Source organism: Sminthopsis crassicaudata, chromosome 3 (assembly GCF_048593235.1).
Source record: "Sminthopsis crassicaudata isolate SCR6 chromosome 3, ASM4859323v1, whole genome shotgun sequence".
In the NCBI taxonomy this organism is placed as follows: domain Eukaryota; kingdom Metazoa; phylum Chordata; class Mammalia; order Dasyuromorphia; family Dasyuridae; genus Sminthopsis; species Sminthopsis crassicaudata.
Window position 1 is genome coordinate 266,419,133 of NC_133619.1, and position 22,222 is coordinate 266,441,354.

The window sequence follows — 22,222 nt, forward strand, 5'->3', positions numbered from 1 at the left end:
CACTACTTGCTCTCCCACAATGACCAATAATGAGGCTTGTGTTCAATATAACTACACCTATTCTTTTCCTTTAACATTCTCACATCCCAACCCTCCCAATGTTGTGTTAGCTAATAATCTCCCTCTTTCCAAACCAGGTAAATTTAGACACTTCAAGTCAATTGAGTAAATGAAGAAAAAGCATTTATCAACCACTTACTGTATACAAATATCAGTAATGTTCTTCTCTAAAATATAATGTTCTCTGGGAGCAAGTTTCTTGGGGGGTTCTGGAGGTAGCCTTAGTTTCAGTTCAGTATAATCACCCCAAATGCAGCCAGAAGTTAAAATCCAAACCTTTATTGTTTATTTCCCCAAGCTTTTGTCTCTTTTCCTGGGGTCCAGTTAGCTTTAATAGAAGCCTATCTCTCTCTCTTTGGTTCTGAGAGCTTAAGCTGCCTTCTCTGGCTTGTGAATCTCCTCGACTGAATCCTGGCTGAGGCTCAGAGCTTCTAGTGGGCTTCTGTCCTAATGGGCTTGTCCTCTAGTGAACTTGTCCTTTAGTGGCCTTGACAGTTCCTCCTTATATATGCTCTCTTGAAGGTGTGAATATTGTGGAATTCTAGTAAGTGCTAAGTACATGTAAATTAAAGAGTAATTATTTCATCATTTCCACTGAGTACCTTGTTTCAAGTTCTGGTCTATAACATCTTCTTGTAGGATTAGATCAATCATAGTGAACCATGCTAAATTAGATAATTATTGTCTCTATCAATTTCAATGACTTAATACCTTGTAAGAATCCTAACATCTCACGTTTTCTTTTGATTTAGAACACAGATGGTCATGACCTCCCTGACTTCTCAAGGAAGTGAGAACCCCAAAAAAGAAGGTGATCTCGCCTTCCCTGACTGCTTAAAAAAGGAGTGAAAACACCATAAAAAAGGTGATCATGCCCTCTCTGACTTCTCAGGAAGGGAGATGAAAACATCAAAGGAAAAGGGAAATCAAATCACATTAGGGGGTTTCTTAAGGGTCTCACTCTTAAAACAAGTATACATAAATCCATCAATATGGAAGGTATTTCACATAATTACATAAATTACATAAGCACATAGTAACACAGGCTAGTAGTGATGTAACAAATAACATGAATCAACATGAGGATTTATATATATCGAAGTCCTAGAAATGGTCCAAAAGGGATCTATTGTTCATATTCTAGGAATCCAATAATTTCTGCAAGCTTTGAAGGCTTGGAATAGTCTCATCTTGTGTTAGGGAATCCAATGATTCCTGATGGTTTTCAAGTCCTACAACAGACTTTATCAACAATTTTTCATCTCAAGGAATCTAATGATTCCGCTGGTTTTCAGGACCTACAACAGTCTTATCTTCTATTATTCCTGATAGTTTTCAGGTCCTGCACCAGTCTCATCTTGTATTAGGGAATCCTGCAAGTTTTGAAGTTCTGCAATAGTCTCATCTTATGTTAGAGAATCCAGTGGTTCCTGCAGATTTTGTTCTTAGGTCTTTCCCTGTATTTCCAGATTTTTCTCTTTTTCTGTCTCTCTCTCTCTGATGTACAAGGCGAATACGGCTCATTGGCACCCATCTGATTCCTTCTCCAGCTGTAGAAATACAAACAAACCCTTTCTCCCAAGCAGTTAACCTATCTAGTCCCTTCTATTTGCCACTTTCTAAATCTCTCCTCATCATCTGGCAATTACATTGGAGATGTTTGCACTGGACACTGCCCTGTTGTTTAAAAAGCCTGTATTCTCCCCAATTGTAATCCCTTTCTGCTATCTGATTACTTTTTGCTTGATTGATCACATCAGAATCCTCAACTTCTAAAGGTGTAACCTGGGCTGGCATTATGCCCCACCTATCTTTTGTATAATGTCTTGGAGCTGGGCCCCACCTCTCATTTCTCTGGGTCAATCTACATTCTGAGTCCCAGTGGAAGCCCTTGTGACATTTTGGACATAAGGTTTTAGGTCTTCTCTCACCATGTCTTCTCACTTTATCTCCATATCTACAATGGGATCTTAGATGTCCTATTTTTCCACACTGAAAACATCAACAACTCTTTCTAGAAGTCCCTTGCCAAGAGTATAATAAACATTTGTACCCTGTGGCACAGCATCTTATGATCTCCTCTAAAGGAACATCTTTGTGTAGTCCCCATATAATTCTTCTGCAAACCTCATTGGCATTTTCCTTAGCCACTTGTCTGCTCATTATTTCTGTAGCTGCATTTTCTCCAATTGTTCTTGTGACAGCTATTTGCAAATGTCCCACAAAATCCACAAAGGGTTCATTGGGACGTTGCTCTATTTTTGTGAAGGATTTACCTTCATCTTTCCCTGGGAGGGAATCTCAAGCTTTTATAGCAGCAGTAGCAATGTGTTCATAAGCTGTTGTGGGATAATTAATCTATGCTGCATTCTCTCCATACTGACCTTCACCTTCTAGTTGGTCAAAAGTGATATTTACATTAACTCCTGTTTGCCTATTGCATTGGGCTTGAATCCTACATAATTCATGATACTCTGAAAGCCCCAACAAGTTTTGTCCAGGTTCTAAATATGTCCTTGCTGTGGATTTCCAGTCACTAGAGGTTAGGATTTCATAAGCCAAACTATCTAGTAGCATCTTAACATAAGATGATGTGGCCCCATAAAGAGTGCAACATTTTTTCAAATCCTTAATTTTTTTTTCCAGATCAAAAGGAGTATATATCTTCTCCTTTTGTTTACCTAAAGAGTCAAGCTCTTCAATCACAGAGCATGCATTTATTTTTAAATCAGATATATCCTGTTCTTCTCTCTTAGCCTTAACCAATGCCTTTTGTAATCTTGTCATAGGCTGCTTCATAGGTGGTTGTGTTACTGCCTCTCCCTCTCCTCCTCCCTCTACCCATGAAGGGTTAATTGAGGGAAGTAGGTCAGGGGATGGGGAAATGACCTAATTTCTCCTTCTGTGAAGTACCATACATAAAATTGTACTTAACTCTTTTCTTATCTGATTAATCATCCTTTTCACCTAGTTTATTTAGATCGTCCCCCTCCTGTTCTTTCGTCTTTTTCCTTATTCTATAACTTATATAATTTCCTAAAGCCAGTTATATTAAATTATATGTATTAAGTGTGTCTTTGGAAATTGAGTCAGGTCCATTTTCATTGTAGAATTGGCATAATTGCTCTCTTACTAATTTCCACTCCTTTAGATCCACTTCTTTTTCCATAGAGAACCAAGGAGATGTGTACTGTACAATTTCTAAAATTACAGTGATCTGCTCCCAAATTATAATCAAATCTTGGCTTTTCATAAGTCTGACAATGCTCTCTACACATTTTCCTTGAACTGGAAAAGAAGACTGTTTTCTAAACATATGTCCCATTTTAGCTGAAGCACTAGTTTAGCCCTTTAACAAAGCTTCCTTGTCTGTTTTTGTACTCACCCTAATTTCTGGGTTGAGGAGACTTTTTCACTGAAAACAGGATCAGAGACTTTTCCGCTGAAATCAGGATCATGTCTGTCCCACGTTCGGGGGCCAAAATGTAATATTCTTCCCTAAAATATAAAGTTCTCTGAGAGCAGGTTTCTTGGGGGACTTCTGGAGGCAGCCTTAGTTTCGTTCAGTATAATTACCCCAAATGCAGCCAGGAGTTAAAATTGAAATCCTTTATTGTTTCTTTCCCCAAGTTTTTGTCTCTTTTCCTGGGGCCCAGTTAGCTTTAATAGAGGCCTATCTCTCTCTCCTTGGTTCTGAGAGCTTAAGCTGCCTTCTCTGGCTTGTGAATCTTGACTGAATCCTGGCTGAGGCTCAGAGCTTCTAGTGGGCTTGTCCTTTAGTGGGCTTGTCCTTTAGTGAGCTTGACAGCTCCTCCTTATTATATATGTTCTCTTGAAGGTGTGAAGCTTGTGGAATTCTAGTAAGTACTAAGTACATATAAATTAGAAAATCATTATCTCATCACTTCCATTGAGTACCTTGTTTCAAGTTCTGGCCCATAACATCTCTTTGTAGGGTCAGATCAATCTTACTGAGCCATGCCAAATTAGATAATTATTTTCTCTATCAATTTCAGTGACTTAGCACCTTGCAAGAATCCTAACATATATCATAGGTAGACAGCTGGTTGATTAGATGAGATGTGAAGGTTAAACACTGTCTTGTTTCTAGGGGTGAGCCTGAAGGCAAGGAATCCTTATTCAGATCTGTCCTTAAATACTTACTAGTTATGTCACTTACATTCTCTTTGCATTAGTTTTTCCCCATCTAAAAAATAGAGATAATAATGGGAATCTCCCAGAGTTATTGTATGCATCAATTGAGAAAATATTTTAAAATATACTAAAATAAATAGGCACTATGTAAAATGCTAGCTAGAGTGGGCATAGTAAGCTAAGTTGGATTTATTAAGTTATCAGTAAGTGGACTGGTCCCTAAGTACAAAACCTCAGTTTTTTTTTTTTTGTTTGTTTGTTTTGTTTTTTTATATAATCACTTCTCTGGGCACCTACTGCAGTAGCTGCACAAGCATTATTAGTAAAATTTGCTCCTGCCCCCAACCATACTCATCCCTATTGCTCAGGATCAATTAATTCAGAGACCTCTCAGAGGTGGATTCTGCATTCTGGGATAATGACCTAATGAATAAAAGCTCTGCCTCTTTCCTTTTCATTTTGCATGAAACAGTAAGTTCCATGAGCAAGCATAGATAACTAGGAACTGTTGGTCAAGGAGAATGAACTCCAAGATCTTAAATAGTTTGAGAAATAAATTTGTCAGGTTATTAGTAGAGAAGGAAAGCTGGAAGAAGGCTCTCTCCTAAGTCTCTGAGAGAATTACTTTATACCCAATTCCTAAGAAAAATTGATGGATAAAGCTCAAGTAGCCATTAAGCTATTTTGTAGAGAGTGCCATTCCAATACACACACACACACACACACACACACACACACACTATATATATATATATATATATATATATATATATATATATATATATATATATATATATATATATATATATATATATATATATCTGTACATGTGTATATATGCACATCTCATATTTTCTTTCAACCCAGATCCTATCACTTTCAAAATTAGTTATTACTGTCAAAAGCACTGTCATTTTGTCTCTTGTCCCACAATCCAATCATTTTGCCTTAACCAATGCCTTTTCTAATCTTGTCATAGGCTGCTTCATAGGAGATGCTGATTGTGGTTCTGCCTCTCCCCTTCCTCTTTCTCCCTCCACACATGAAGGGTTAATTGAGGGAGGAGGATATGGGAAATGCTCCTGTTGTGAAGTGCCATACTCAGAATTATACTTAACTTTATTCTTATCTGATTCTTCATTCCCTTCACCTAGTTTATTTAGATCTTCCCCCTCCTGCTCTTTCATCTTTTTCCTTATTTTATAACTTATATAATTTCCTAAAGCCAGTTGTATTAAATTATATGTATTAAGTGTGTCTTTGGAAATTGAGTCAGATGTATACATATATTATATTCAATTTATACTTAACATATTGAACCTGTATTGGTCAAACTGCCATTTTGGGGGGAGGGAACGGAGGGGAAAATTAGAACAAAAGGTTTGGCAATTGTTAATGTTGTAAAATTACCCATGCATACTTCTGGTAAATAAAACTATTTTTAAAAAAGGAATTTTTTAATGTAGTATTGACAAAGTTGCTCTCCTACTAATTTCCATTCCTCTAGATCCAATTCTTTTTCCATAGAGAACCAAGGAAATATGTACTATACAGTTTCTAAAAGTCCAGTGATCTATTCCCAAATTATAATCAAACCTTGGCTTTTCATAACCCTGACAATGCTCTCTACACATTTTCTTTGAAGAGAAACAGAAGGCTGTTTTCTAAACATCTTTCCCAGCTGAAATTCTACTTTAGCCATTTGACAAAGTTTCCTTGTTGTACTCACCTTAATTTCTGGGTTGAGGAGACTTTTCCACTGAAATCAGGATTTCACCCCACATTGGGTGTCAAAATGTAATGTTCTCTTCTCAAAAATATAATGTTCTCTGGGAGCAGGTTTCTTGCAGAGTTTCTGGAGACAGCCTTAGTTTCAGTTCAGTGTAATAATCACTTCAAATGCAGCCAGGGATTAAAGGCCCGATCCTTTATTGTCTCCTTCAAAGTCTTGAATCTTTTCTTTTTTTCTTTTTTCTTTTTTTTTTTTCTGAGGCTGGGGTAAAGTGACTTGCCCAGGGTCACACAGCTAGGAAGTGTTAAGTGTCTAAGACCATATTTGAACTCCGGTCCTCCTGAATTCAAGGCTGGTGCTCTATCCACTGTGCCACCTAGCTGCCCCTGTCTTGAATCTTTTCCTGGGGCCTGGTTAGCTTTCTTAGAAGCCTATCTCTCTCCTTGGTTCCAAGAGTTCTTGCTTCTAGTCCTTTGTCTCTGCCAGCTTCAGCTTCTCATCTTCTCAATGTCTCCAGCCAACACAAATGTGGAAGTTGGAATGAATCTGACTCCTCAAAGAAAGAGTGGACTTGTGGGTTTCTGATTTGTGAATCTTCCAAAGTCCAACCTAGTTGAGGTTCCTAGCTTATATATGCTCTCTAAAGGTGTGAATGTGTGAACTAATGTATAGGATATAGGTTTACCTAGAAATTCTGAGAAATCAACTCCAGTTGCTCAGTCCCTTTTTATTGGAGCTCTATACATTTTGGGGGTTTCCCTAACTTTGTTACATTTTAAGTGAACCTTCTTGTCCTAATTAAGTGTGAGTCTGGACCCTCATTTGGATTGTCTTGTCCTTCAGGAGTTGCTGGAGAAATTTTGGGTGTCCTATGTGATTTAAAAGAAAAAAAAAAAAAGACTTTTTATCCTTCCAAAGTGAATCCAATTTTTGTCAATAGCTGAGAACAAAAAGGGCACAAACATTCTCAGACCTCCTGGATCTAGCAAATCTCTGTTATCCACAAACATTAAAACAAAGAATAGTTTTTCACCTGCAAAGTGAGGGAGTGGCTTCTAGTTGAGCTAAGGTATCTAGTTCCTTTGGAGAAGAATCTCACATGTTCTGAGAACTTCTATAAGGACCAAGCTTTCTCCCTGACAATAAAGGCTTGATTTTTTCCCCTCTTTTAAAAATCTTCTTGGAACTGTGGAAGGCCTTTTACAAGCACTAAATACAAGCACTAGGAGAATTTTTAAAAATTTCTTTCTTTTTTTTTTTTTTTTTGTAATCTTAAATTTGAAAATAATCCCTCTAGTACAAATACTCCTAACTTTTTGTTAAAGAATTTTTTTCTATTAATTTCTAGATCTTTTGTGAATTATATCAACCGGACTTTCCCAAGAAGTAACCCTATCAGTTTTCTGAGAATAACAAATATTTAACTGGGGCATTAAGTGAAAATGAGAAGGATTTGATTCCTTTTCTTCTCCTTATACTAAGCTTTCTCTTATCCCATATTTTTCTGAATCTATCATATTTGTATTTTTGTGACATAATATTTTCCATTACTTTCATATACTATAATTTATTCAACCATTTATCAATGGGTGGACAACAGTTTTATTTCTAGTTCTTTGCTATAGTTCAAAACACTAACTTTTACATATAGGTTCTTTCCTTCTATCCTTGATCTCTTTGGATTATACATCTTATAATAATGTCTCTAGATCAAAGGGTATATACAGTTTAGAAATATTTTGGAGTATATTTTCAATTTTCAATTTTTTTTCTTTTTTTTTCCTTTTTTTTTTTCCTGAGGCAACTGGGGTTAGTGACTTGCCCAGGGTCACACAGATATTTTCAAATTAAAAAAAAAATAAAATTATTGAACTAAAATGATTGAAAAGTTCCAATTGTACATTGGTCCACCTGGTTTCCCACAATCCTACCAAAATTTGGTATTTTCTTTCTTTGCTTTCATTTCTGATTTGATGGATGTGATGTGGACATGGAATCTCAGAATTGTTTAATTCACATTTCTCATATCAATTACTTGGAACATTCTTTTTATATTATTGTTGAAAACTTGCATGTATTTTTGAAGAGGTGATTGTACATATCCTTTGAACAATAAGCTATTTGAGAATAGCTTTTGTTCATACATATTTGTATTTATTCTTTATAAATCTTAGATATTAGACCTTTACCAAAGAAATTTGCTGAGATTTCTCCCAAAGTTGTTTCCTTTCAAATTCTGTTTCCAAAAGGCTTTTCAGTTTTTGGAATTTCCTATTTTATCTTTTATTATTACCTCTACTTATTGTTGGTAAGAATTCAATGTCTAGTCAGAGTGGTAAGAGATATCTTCTCTCATTGATTATATTTAGATTATATATCCATTTGGAGTTTATTGTGATAAGTAATATATATTAATCTAAATTAATCTCTGCCATACAGATTTCTAGTTTTCCCAGCAGTTTTTTCTCAGATAGTGACATCTTAGTCCATAGTATCTATGGGTTTATTAATAAACTTTTCTAATTCTTTACTCATAATAAATAATAATTCTTTGTAGTATAGTTTGAAATCTAGAGTTAGTAGCTTCATTCATTCTTATATTTTTCCACATTTCCCTTAAAATTCTTGACGTCTTGATCCTCCAGATGAAGTTTGTGGGATCAACTAGTCTATTTCTTAGCCAGTACCATATAGTTTTGGTGATTGCTGCTTTATAATATAGTTTTAGATCAGGTACAGCTAGGCCAACTTCATTGGATTTTTTTTTTCATTAATTCTCTTGAAATTCTTGAGCTTTTGTTCTTCCATATAAATTTTGTTGTTATTTTTTCTAGATTATTAAAATAGTTTCTTGGGAGTCTGATTGGTATAACACTAAATAAATAGATTAATTTAGGGAGTATTGTCATCTTTATTATATTTGCTCAGCTTATCCAAGAGCACTTAATGTCTTTCCAATTATTTAAATCTGACTTTATTTTTGTGGCAAATGTTTTGTAATTTTGCTCATTTAGTTCCTGATTTTCCTTTGGTAGATAGATTCCCAAATATTTTATACTATCATTATTTTGAATGGAATTTCTCTTTGTATCTCTTGCTGTTGGATTTTGTTGGTGATGTATAAAAATGCTGAGGATTTATGTGGATTTATTTTGTATCCTGCAACTTTGTTAAAATTGTGAATTATTTCTAATAGCTTTTTAGTGGAATCGCTGGGGTTCTCTAAGTATACCATCATATCATCTGCAAAGAGTGATAGTTAGGGTTCCTCATTACCTACTCTAATTTCTTTAATCTCTTTCTTGATTCTTAGTGCTGAGGCTAGAGTTTCTAGTACTATATTGAATAGTAATGGTGATAGTGGACAACCTTGTTTCACTCCTGAAATTACTGGGAAAGGTTCCAGTTTATCCCCATTACGTATGATGCTTACTGATTGTTTTAAATATATGCTCGTTATTATTTTAAGGAATAGTCCATTTACTCCTATACTCTCAAGTGTTTTTAGTAGGAATGGATGTTGGATTTTGTCAAATGCTTTTTCTGCATCTATTGAGATGATCATATGGTTTTTGTTAATTTGGTTATTGATATAGTCAATTATGCTAATAGTTTTCCTAATATTGAACCAGCCTTGCATTCCTGGTATAAATTCTACTTGGTCATAGTGTATTATCCTGGGGATGATTTTCTGTAATCTTTTTGCTAATATTTTATTTAAGATTTTAGCATCAGTATTCATTAGGGAGATTGGTCTATAATTTTCTTTCTCTCTGTTTTCAACCTACCTGGTTTAGGTATCAGTACCATGTCTGTGTCATAAAAGGAATTTGGTAGGACTCCTTCAATCCCTATTTTTTCAAATAGTTTATATAACATTAGAGTTAATTGTTCTTTAAATGTTTGGTAGAATTCACATGTAAATCCGTCTGGTCCTGGGGACTTTTTTTTAGGAAGCTGGTTAATAGCTTGTTCTATTTCTTTTTCTAAGATGTGACTGTTTAACCAATTTACTTCTTCCTCTGTTAATCTGGGCAAGCTATATTTTTGAAGGTATTCTTCTATTTCCTTTAAGTTATCAAATTTATTGGGAAAGTTGGGCAAAATAATTCCTAATTATTGTTCTAATTTCCTCTTCATTAGTGGTGAGTTCTCCCTGTTTATTTTTAAGACTAACAATTTGCTTTTCCTCTTTCCTTTTTTTAATCATATTTACTAAGGGTTTGTCTATTTTGTTGGTTTTTTCATAGAACCATGGTTTTTTCTTAGTTTTATTAATTAATTCAATAATATTTTTTTTTACTTCCAATTTTATTAGTCTCTCCTTTTATTTTTAGAAGTTTCAAGTTTCTTGTTTGTGTGGGGATTTTTAATTTGTTCCTTTTCTAGCATTTTTAGTTGCAAGCCCAATTCATTAACCTTCTCTTTCTCTATTTTATGTAACTAGACCTCTAGAGATATAAAATTTCCCCTTATTATTGCTTTGGCTGCATCCCACACATTTTGGTATGATGTCTCATTATTGTCATTTTCTTGGGTGAAGTTATTATGTCTATGATTTGATGTTTCACCCAATCATTCTTTGGTATGAGATTATTTAGTTTCCAATTATTTTTTGGTCTATTTTCCCCTGGCTTTTTATTGAATGTAATTTTCATTGCATCCTGGTCTGAAAAGGATGCATTTACTATTTCTGCCTTACTGCATGTGAGTTTGAGATTTTTGTATCCTAATATATGGTCAATTTTTGTATAGGTTCCATGAACTGCTGAGAAAAAAGTGTACTCCTTTCTGTCTCCATTTAGTTTTCTCCAACTATCTATCATATCTAACTTTTTTAGTATTCTATTTACCTTTTTGACTGCTTTCTTATTTATTCTGTGGTTTGATTTATCTAATTCTGAGGGTACAAGGTTGAGATCTCCCATTATTATAGTTTTGCTGTCTATTTCTTCTTGCAGCTCTTTTAATTTCTCTTTTAAGAATTTAAATGCTGCACCACTTGGTGCATATATGTTTAATATTGATCATTATCTATGCTACCTTTTAGCAAGATATAGTGCCCTTCCTTATCTCTTTTAATTAGATCAATTTTTGCTTTTGCTTGATCTGAGATGAGGATGGCTATTCCTGCTTTTTTAGCTTCACCTGAAGCATAGTAGATTCTGTTCCAACCTTTTACCTTTATTTTGTATGGATCCCCCTACATATTGTAGGATTCTGGCTTTTAATCCAGTCTGCTAACCACTTCCTTTTTATGGGGGAGTTTACCCTATTCACATTTATGGTTAAAGTTACTAATTCTGTATTACTTGCCATCTTGTTAACCCCTGCTTATGCTTTTCTCCTTTCCTTCCCCCTTACCTCCCTCCCCAATATTAAACTTGTGAGCACCACTTGCTTCTCAAAGACCTCCCTTTTTAGTATCCCTCTGTCACCTTAAAGTTCCTCCCCCTAATTTATCCTTTTTCCTCACAATTTCTGTATTCTCTTACTCTTAGCTAACTCCTTTTCCCCTCCCACTTTTCAATGAAGTGGAAGGAGTTTCACCATAAATCGAATATGTCTAATACTTTTCTCTTTAAGCCAATTTTATTGAGAATATGATACACACTATGTTCATCCCCCTCCATTCTTTCTCTCAGATATAATAGGTTACCTTTGCCTCTTCATGAGATGTAGTACTGTTAGGTTCTTACTAAGTGCTAATGAGATAATGAGATTTTAGGTTCTTACTAAGTGCTAAGTCAGTACTTAACAATTCTCTAGTTCCAGCCTTTACTGGGAGTTTTACTTGTGAATTCCTGGGGGAGGAGCTTGCATGCTTAAGAGGAGCAAGTTCATTGGTTGAAGTAATTTTTCCCAGAAGCCTTTGCGTTATTCCACGCCCATTCTTTGGGAGGATAAAAGATGGCGGCACTCCAGAGATAGAGAGTCTCTATTCTCTCTGAGGAGAGTGAGTCTTGTCTGGGCCAGACTCAAGGTGGCTCTCTGGAGGAAGAAGAAGTCTCTCCTCTAGACCAGAGAGCAATCGGCAGTTTCTGGAGACAACAGCACGTTACATAGTACCACCACTTTACCCTTTTTTCTGGTATAATTTCCTTTCCACATCTAGTTTCTAGAACAAATTATACATGTGTTCTTTATATATCTTTATGCAGAAATATAGTTCTCAAGATTTCTTTTTATCTTTTTCAGAATCTCTTGAGTTCTATATTTGGAGATCAAACTTTTTGGTTAGATCCAGTTTTTTCATCAAGAATAGGTGGAATTCATTTATTTCATTGAATGTCCATCTTCTTCCCTGGAAAAAGATGCTCATTTTGGCTGGATAAGTTATTCTTGGCTGCATGCCAAGTTCCTTAGCCTTTCAGAATATCAGATTCCAAGCCCTTCAATCCGTTAATGTGGACGCTGCTAGATCCTGAGTAATCCTTATTGTGGCTCCTCCATATTTGAACTGATTTTTTCTAGCAGCTTGCAGTATTTTTTCCTTCATCTGATAGTTCTGGAATTTGGCCACTATATTTCTTGGAGTTTTGATTTTAGGGTTCCTTTCAGTAGGTGATCGATGAATTCTTTCAATGTCTATTTTACCCTCTGTTTCTAAAACATCTGGGCAGTTCTCTTTGATAATTTTCTAGAAAATAGTGTCCAGGCTCTTTTTTTCATCATATTTTTCAGGGAGTCCAATTATTCTCATATTGTCTCTCCTGGACCTATTTTCCAGGCCTGTTGTCTTCCCAAGAAGGTACTTGACATATTTTTCCATCGTTTCATTTTTTTGGTTTTGCTTGACTGATTCTTGGTGTCTCCTTGAGTCATTCAATTCTATTTGTTCAATTCTGATTTTCATTGATGTATTTTCTTCACTCACTTTTTAAAATATCTTTTTCTAATAGTCCAATTGAGTTTTTAAGTGAGTTGTTTTGTTTTATGGAATTTTTTTCCATTTCAACAATTTTATTTTTTAGAGAAATATTTTCTTTTTCCAATTCACTAATTTTGTTTTTCAAGGATTTGATTTCTTTAACCACTCTGTCTTTAAATGCGTGGGATGATTTATCCAGACTCTCTTGCCAAGCTTCCCTTTCCTTTTCCCATTTTGCTTCTAGCTCTCTTGTGAGAACTTTTTTTGATTTCTTCTATGAGAGTTTTGTGTATTGAGGAGCATATCATAATCCCCCTTTGGGGATTCATCTGGGGACAGTCTGTTTTTAGTCTCTTCAGGGTTTAAAGTCTGCTCTCTATCTATATAGAAGCTGTCAATGGTTAGAGTTCTTTTAAATTTTTTGCTCATTTTGTCAGAGCAGAATCAAAGAAAACAAACTAACAAGAAAAAAATTGGTCTGCTTTTTTGGGGGAGAGGGGGCTGGATGATGTTACTGGGCTTCCTCTATAGACTGCAGGGGGCAGCATCGAGGCACTAGCAGGACAGCAATGGCTGCGCTGCATCTGCACTCTGAGACTCTGAGGCTCTAAGAACGTGTTGAGTCACTCCAGGTAGGGATGGCCAGGTCCCGAGAGATGCTAGCTTGTTGGGGTTATAGTCTTTACCTCCTATGTTTCCAGCTTCTCTGCTGATCCTGGCTTGCTGCCAGGACAAAATATCCACACTGTGGTAAAAGTCATTGGGCAGAAATGGCAGAGATTGCACCCCTTCCCCCTCCAGTCTTACATAGTGTGAGCTGCCTGCCTCACTCTCGCTGCTTGCCCTCAGCCTGTGCCTGATCTGTTCGTCCCTGCCCCTGAGCAAAAACAGACCTTTTCTGGCAAATTTCAAGGATGTCTTCTGTTGGTAATTATTTATGGGTTTTGTTTTGTTTTGTTTTGTTTTCCATTCAAGCACTAATTCCGAGGCTTGTCACGAAATAAATTCTGAGAGAAAACACAGAGCTTAAGCAGATGTGTGTCTCCTCTCTGCCATCTTCTGCAAAAGAACTTTCAAGAATTTACTTTATTTCCTCTTTTTTGTACTGTGATTTTTTTCTTATCCACTTTTATTTTGGTAATTTGGTTTTCTTTCAGGAATCAAATTAGTTGATGTTCTGTTTTATTGTCTTTTTAGAAACCAGTTCAGTTTTTTTTTTTTTAATGTGGTAGATTATATCTTATTTCTCTTTGGTTTGCAGAATTTTTGTTTTTGTGTTTATGTTTGTAGGAATTGATTTGTTACTTTCTTAATTCATTTTATCTGCTAGCCCAATTTAGTGAACTCTAGGTATTTTTGTTGTTTTTTTTTTTTTTTTTAATTTTCTTGATAGAAATGTTTAGAGATACAAATTTCCTCCATGGCTATTTTAGTAGCATTGCAAAAGTTTTAGTATGTTAATTCATTATAGTCAATTTTTTAAATAAAAATTATCTATTGTATCTTGATTTATTCTTCTACCAACCTATACAGTTTTTACAATTGTATTATTTAAGTAACACTTAAGTCTGAATCCCTTCTTCAAATTCTCTTCATTGATTATACTTTTATTGTGCTGTTATTGTTTTAAAATGTGCTTAATGTTTTTGCTTTTCTGTATTTTCTGAGGTCTTTATACTTCAGTAAATAGTTGGTTTTTATAAAGGTGTCATGCAAAAATTAGGAATTCATATATTCCTTGAAATTTTCATTCAGTTGTCATCACATGTCTATTCCCATGTAATTTTCTGAAATTCTATTAGAATCCTTAATGTTGTTGTTGGTTGGATCTAAAAATGCTACAATGAGCTCCTCAACAATTATAGTTTTATGTTTCTGTCCTCCTGTAGTTTGATTTGGATACTATACAATTTGGCAAAAATAGATTATTAATCTTTTGTGCCTTTATGTATAATTGCTACCCTGTTTGTGTGTGTGTATTTCTCTATCTTTTCTCTCTCTCTCTCTCTCTCTCTCTCTCTCTCTCTCTCTCTCTCTCTCTCTCTCTCTCTCTCTCTTTTGCCTTTTTACTGAGGCAATTGGGGGTTAAGTGACTTGCCCAGAGTCACACAGCTAGGATGTGTTAAATGTCCACTGCACCACCTAGGTGCCCCTCTCTCTTTTAACTACATCTATTTTTACTATTGCCTTTTCTGAAATCAAAATTGGAATTCCTGACTTTTTTTAAAATTTGCCTGAGGAATACTAGATTCTACTCAAGCTCTTCATTTTAATTCTGTATAGTATACGTTCTGGAGATACTATCTCAAATCTCCTTTATACTGAAAGGACGAATCACCAGAGGGCAGCTATTTTACTCCTTTAGGATCCTACAAGTAACTAGAACTTTTAATGTGATTGTTCTTCAGCCCTCACCAGTGTATATCATATCCTCACTAATAACTATTTTATCTAAGCTAGCCATAGACTTAATTAGCATTTTAAAAACAGATATTTACCACATTAGTATAGTGAGAACATTTGATACAAACATTCTCCCACATCAGTTTAGGGAAAAGTACATTCAAGCTAAAATAGAACATCTGGCAAAGTGGACTACTCACAATTCCTGTTTGCTAGAAGTTCTTTTAGCTTCTTTATGGAGAACTCATGAATTTCCCTTTCAACATGATCTAGCGTTTTGCTGCCTCATTATAGAATCATGAAGATAATTTTCCTCAGTTTCTCCTTGGTTCTCAATTCCTATATTACCTTGAGCTTCCTGGATACTCTTCTTAGAAGGCTATGGGATATATTGCCTTTAACATATACTTTAACATATTTAACATGTATTGGTCTACCTGCCATCTAGGGGAAGGGGTGGGAGGAAAGAGGGAAAAGTTGAAATAGAAATTTTGCAAGGGTCAATGCTGAAAAATTACCCATGCATATGTCTTATAAATAAAAAGCTATTATAATAAATAAAAAAAGAAGAAGACTATGGGAAGTCCAAAATATTCTGACTTTTCACAATTCACTAGGTCATCCTCTAGTCAAGGTAGGGATGAGACTCTCCATCCACCCACTCTACAAGAGATTGTATCCCAATGGCTAGGCTTGAAGCTACTCTCTCCAGATAATTCCACCAGTGGAATTACTGGTTCTAAATTTGCTTGCGGTTTTATCCAATATCCCTGAACATGACTAACTCAACCAATTCCAATGCCCTTTTTTTTTTTTTTTTTTTTGGTAAAATTATTTCATTTTATCCAATGACTTTCACTTCTTCCAGATTGATTAAAGACTTCTCCAAACCTAGTTTAATGTTTTTTATTAGAGGTATTCTCATCTAATAAAGCTATCTGTGTATAGAATATCATATTATTTACATAGATAAAGCATGCATTAAGTGTTTGTTATGTACTAGGTGCTAAGTAAGCAAGATAGTTTATATCCTTAAGGAATTTGCATTCTTTTTTAAAAATTCACCTTTATTTTATTTTCAGTTCTGAATTCTCTTCTTTCTATTTCTCCTTTCCTCATCCATTGAGAATACAAGAAAGAAAAAAAATGATGCAAATATGTATGTCATGGGAAACAATTTCCTTCATTAACAATCCCCCCTAGAAGAAAGAAATAGGTTTCAGTCTGTACTCTGAGTTGATCAGTTCTCCATCTGGAAATGGATAGAATGTTTCATCATGAGTTCTTTAGATAAATGGTTTTTCTTCATATTTATCAGAGTTCTTTTTTCAAAGTTATCTTTACAATATTGTTATCGTGTAAATTGTTTAAGGAATTTATATTTTAATTGGGAAAGACTTCTAGGGAGATAAGACAAAAAGCTCATCTATCAGAATCAGGGTATGCAGAGGGTATTCAAGGAGCAACCAGTACTGTGCTAAGAGCTCAACATTCTGGTAGAAGGGATGAAGATAATGTGAAAAAAACAGTGCAGTGGGGATAGTCCTTATAACAAAAAAAGTTATTCTAAGTGTGATAGGATGACTTATTGGTTCAATTTTCTCCATCTTACACTTTCTGAATCGTTATGTCTTCAATATATTCAATATATATGTATATTTGCATTCTACTTTCTAATCCATTCTGCTTCTCTCTTCCATTTTATAAACAGTTCACTTCATTCACATTCATAGTTATGATTGTTAAGTGTTCTCCTTTTATAACCTATAAAAAATAAAGTTTCCTCTCTTTGACACCCTCCTTTTCCTTTTACAAAGGGGAAAAAAAGGTGGCAAAGGAAACAGAGTAGAAGCATTGCTAGCAATCCATAATTTGAATGATCTGATTCCTCCTTATTTGCCTTTCCTCTCTTTATTCAGCCAACTTTAGCTAACCAAGTCTAATCCTTCTATCCTCTCCTTGTATGTCCTGCTTTACAATTTATTCCTCATAATTGAAGTTTGTTTTTCTGGCAACTATACCCTACCCAACTCTCTCCCTCCTCTCAAATCTTGCCTCTTGCCTTTCACTATCTCCATTATCCTATTAATTTTAATGATTCTGTGTAAGGGATTTCGACTTTCATTTTTTCCTTCAAGTAAGAGATGAAGTAATCAAAATAATCAAAGCTATCTACAGACATCTTTTAAAAATTCTCTAAATCACTATTGATTGGAGAAATGCAAATTAAAACAATTTAATCAATTGTTTTAATCAATCAGATAAGCTGATAAAAGAGAAAAGGAAAACAAGTGTTGGAAGGGATGTAGGAAAATTGAAACACTAATGCATTGGTGAAGTTGTGAATTGATTCAACCATTATGTAAAGTAATTTGGAATTATGTTCAAATATTTATAGCACCTCTCTTTTGGTGGCAAAGAATTGGAAATTGAAGAGGTGGGGGAAGATGTCCTTCAATTGGGGAATCAATTTGTGGTATATGAATGTGATGGAATATTATTGTGCTATAAGAAATGACGAACTAGATGCTCTCAGAAAAATCTGAAAAGACATATCAACTAATGCAAAGTAAAATGAGCGGAATAGAGAAAACATTGTACAGAGTAAAAGCAATACTATGGGATAATCAATTATGAATAACTTAACTATTCTCAGCAATACAATTATCTAAGACAACTCTGAAGTACATATAATGAAAAATACTACCCGTCCCCCAAATGGAGTCTGATCACAGATTGAAGGGGGTGGATGGAGAGTCTCATCCCTACCTTGACTAGAGGATGACCTAAAGAATTGTGAAAAGTCAGAGTATTAGCCTTCTTCTTCTTCTTTTTTTTTAATTATAGCTTTTTATTTACAAGACATATACATGGGTAATTTTTCTTTTTACTTTAGTTTTCTTGGATTTTATTTTGGTCTATATTTTCTTATACAACATGACTAATGTGGAAATATGTTTTGCATCACTACACATATATAATGTATATCAAATTGCTTGACTTCTCAATGAGGGAGTGGTTAAGGAGGGAAAAAATTTGGAATTCTATTTTTAAAATGAATGTTGAAATTTGTTTTTACATATTATTGGGGGAAAATAAAATACTAACTGAAAAAAAAAGGCTGCTCTTCCCAACTCTGTTTTCTTGTTTGTTGATTTTTCTGATGAAGTTCTAATTATGAAAAATAGTAAATTCCTCCCTCTTTTTCCTGCTTATATTTCTTTCCCCATTCCTATTCTTTATTCTCACATCCAAAAAAACAGCACAAAAATCCATGGAGCCTAAGTTTGTCTTCACTCCTTTTTTTGGCCATTAAAAAACAGTGGGGTTTTTGAAAGTACAGTTGTCTCTTTTCTCATTATTTGGATATAAGTATTCAGTTATAATTTAGCCTTTTCACACAAATATATTTACTCAGGTTCTTCCTGAATTCCTGTATTTGAATTTCAAAGATTAAAAATTCTATCCAACTCTGATTTTCTCAATAGGAATTTTTTTTAAAAAATCTATTAAAAACCCATTTATTCCTTTGTAGAATTAGATGCTTTTGCAGATTATTGTTCTAGATTGCAAGTTCTTTTTCCCCCTGAGGCAATGGGGGTTAAGTTACTTGCCCAGGGTCACACTGCTAGGAAGTGTTAAATGTCTGAGATTAGATCTGAATTTAGTCTTCCACTGCACCACCTAGGTGCCTTGATTGCAAGTTCTTTTTGAGGGAAAGGGGAGAGCATTCTAAGATATTCTTTCCATTATATTTAATGCTTTATAGTCGTGTATAGTCTTTAGTACTTGATATCTCTTTCTGACTATTGAAAAAAATTTTTCCCCTTTGATCTGGGAACTGTTACTTTTGACTGTAGCATTTTTTTGAAATATTTCATTTGGAATTTCTTTTACTAGGTGATCAATTTCAATTGATTCTTTCTATTTTGACTTTTTCTTCTGACTCTAATAGTTATGGGAAGTTTTATTTTACAATTTTTAAAAATGTCTACTTTTTTGGAAGAAGGGAAGAAGGAGGGATTGTGGATTCTATGAAGTACAGTGAGGAAGAAGGTAGGAAACAAGTACCTATTCTGTGCCAGATTCTGTACTAAGTGTTTTACAAATATTATCTCCTTGTATAGAGCACTGACCCTGGAGTCAGGAGGATCTGAGATTAAATCTGACTTCAAATATTTAACACTTACTAGCTATGTGAGCCCGGACAAGCCACTTATTCCCAATTGCCTAGACAAAGAAAAAAAAAGTCAAAAAAAGAAATATTATCTCCTTTGGTTTTTATACCAATTCTGGGACATAAACATTATTATTACTCCTATTTTATAATTGAAGAAACTGAGGCAAACAAAGGTGATAAAGTGACTTCTCTCGGAGTCATAAAGCTAGTAAGTGACAGGATAGTTTTTTATTATTTTTATTAATTTTTATAATTATAACATTTTCTTTGACAGTACATATGCATAGGTAAATTTTTTTTACAACATTATCCCTTGTACTCCCTTCTGTTCCAAGTTTTTCCCCTCCTTCTCTCCACTCCCTCCCCTAGATGGCAGGCATTCCCATACATATTCAATATCTTATAGTATATCCTAGGTACAATATATATGTGCAGAATCGAATTTTATTGTTGTTGTTGTTGTTGCAAAGGAAGGATTGTATTCGCAAGGTAAAAATAATCTGGGAAGAGAAAAAAAACAAAACAAAACAAAACAAAATGCTCTCAGTTTACACTCATTTCCCAGTATTCCTTTTCTGGATGTAGCTGATTCTGTCCATCATTGATCAACTGGAATTGGATTAGCTCTTCTCTATGTTGAAGATATCCACTTCCATCAGAATACATCCTCATACAGTATGAATACTTTTCCAGTTGGTCATTTCTTATAGAACAATAATATTCCATAACATTCATATACCATAATTTACCCAACCATTCTCCAATTGATGGACATCCATTCATCTTCCAGCTTCTAGCCACTATGAAAAGGGCTGCCACAAACATTTTGGCACATACAAGTCCCTTTCCCTTCTTTAGTATTTCCTTGGGTTATAAGCCCAGTAGTAGCACTGCTGGGTCAAAGGGTATTCACATTTTGATAACTTTTTGGGCATAATTCCAGATTGCTCTCCAGAATGGTTGGATTCTTTCACAACTCCACCAATAATGCATCAATGTCCCAGTTTTCCCACAGCCCTTCCAACATTCATCGTTATTTGTTCCTGTCATCTTAGCCAATCTGACAGGTGTGTAATGATATCTCAGAGTTGTCTTCATTTGCATTTCTCTGATCAATAGTGATTTGGAACACTCTTTCATATGAGTGGAAATAGTTTTAATTTCATCATCTGAAAATTGTCTGTTCATATCCTTTGACCATTTATCAATTGGAGAATGGCTTGATTTCTTATAAATTAAAGTCAATTCTCTGTATATTTTGGAGATGAGGCCTTTATCAGAACCTTTAACTGTAAAAATGTTTTCCCAATTTGTTACTTCCCTTCTAATCTTGTTTGCATTAGTTTTGTTTGTGCAGAAACTTTTTAATTTGGTATAATCAAAATGTTCTATTTTGTGATCAATAATGATCTCTAGTTTTCCCTTGGACACAAACTCCTTCCTCCTCCACAAGTCTGAGAGGTAAACCATCCCATGTTCCTCCAATTTATTTATGATTTCATTCTTTATGCCTAAATCTTGGACCCATTTTGATCTTATCTTAGTATGTGGTGTTAAATGTGGGTCCATGCCTAGTTTCTGCCATACTAATTTCCAGTTTTCCCAGCAGTTTTTGTCAAATAATGAATTCTTATCCCAAAATTTGGGATCTTTGGGTTTATCAAACACTAGATTGCTATTTTTATTCACTATCTTGCCCTGTGAACCTAACCTATTCCACTGATCAACTAGTCTATTTCTTAGCCAATACCAAATGGTTTTGTTGACTGTTGCTTTATAATACAGTTCTAGATCAGGTACAGCTAGACCACCTTCATTTAATCTTTTTTTTCATTACTTCCCTTGAAATTCTCGACCTTTTGTTGTTCCATATGAATTCTGTTGTTATTTTTTCTAGGTCATTAAAATAGTTTCTTGGGAGTCTGATTGGTATAGCACTAAATAAATAGATTAGTTTAGGGAGTATTGTCATCTTAATTATATTCGCTCGGCCTATCCAAGAGTACTGAATGTCTTTCCAATTATTTAAATCTGACTTTATTTTTGTGGCAAGTGTTTCATAATTTTGCTCATATAATTCCTGACTCTCCTTTGGTAGATATATTCCCAAATATTTTATACTATCGACCGTTATTTTGAATGGAATTTCTCTTTGTATCTCTTGCTGTTGGATTGTGTTGGTAATGAATTAAAATGCTGAGGATTTATGTGGATTTATTTTGTATCCTGCAACTTTGCTAAAATTCTGAATTATTTCTAATATCTTTTTAGCAGAGTCTTTGGGGTTCTCTAAGTATACCATCATGTCATCTGCAAAGAGTGATAGTTTGATTTCCTCATTTCCTACTCTAATTCCTTGAATCTCTTTCTCGGCTCTTATTGCCGAGGCTAGAGTTTCTAGTACTATATTGAATAGTAATGGTGATAGTGGGCAACCTTGTTTCATTCCTGATCTTATAGGGAAAGGTTCTAGTTTACTGCCATTATATATGATGTTTACTGAAGGTTTTAAATATATGCTCGTTATTATTTTAAGGAATAGTCCATTTGTTCCTATACTCTCAAGCGTTTTTAGTAGGGATGGATGTTGGATTTTATCAAATGCTTTTTCTGCAGCTATTGAGATGATCATATGGTTTTATTAATTTGATTATTAATATGGTCAATTATACTAATAGTTTGACAGGATAGTTTTGAACTCAGGTCTTTTTGATTCTAGGCTTATCCTTGACAAGATCCTCACTAACTCTCAATTATCTCTTATTGTACTGTCTTCCAAGGAAGTTTTCTGTAATAGACATCTCACTTATTTTTCTAATTT

The 22,222-nt window shown here is 34.5% G+C and overlaps 1 long non-coding RNA gene across 1 annotated transcript in view; it reads left to right on the forward strand.

Annotated features, from left to right (window-relative positions):
- LOC141561291 (uncharacterized) overlaps window positions 1-22,222 on the forward strand; it is an 84,786-nt gene that overhangs the window by 23,246 nt on the left and 39,318 nt on the right. The gene's annotated exons all lie outside the window — the stretch shown is intronic.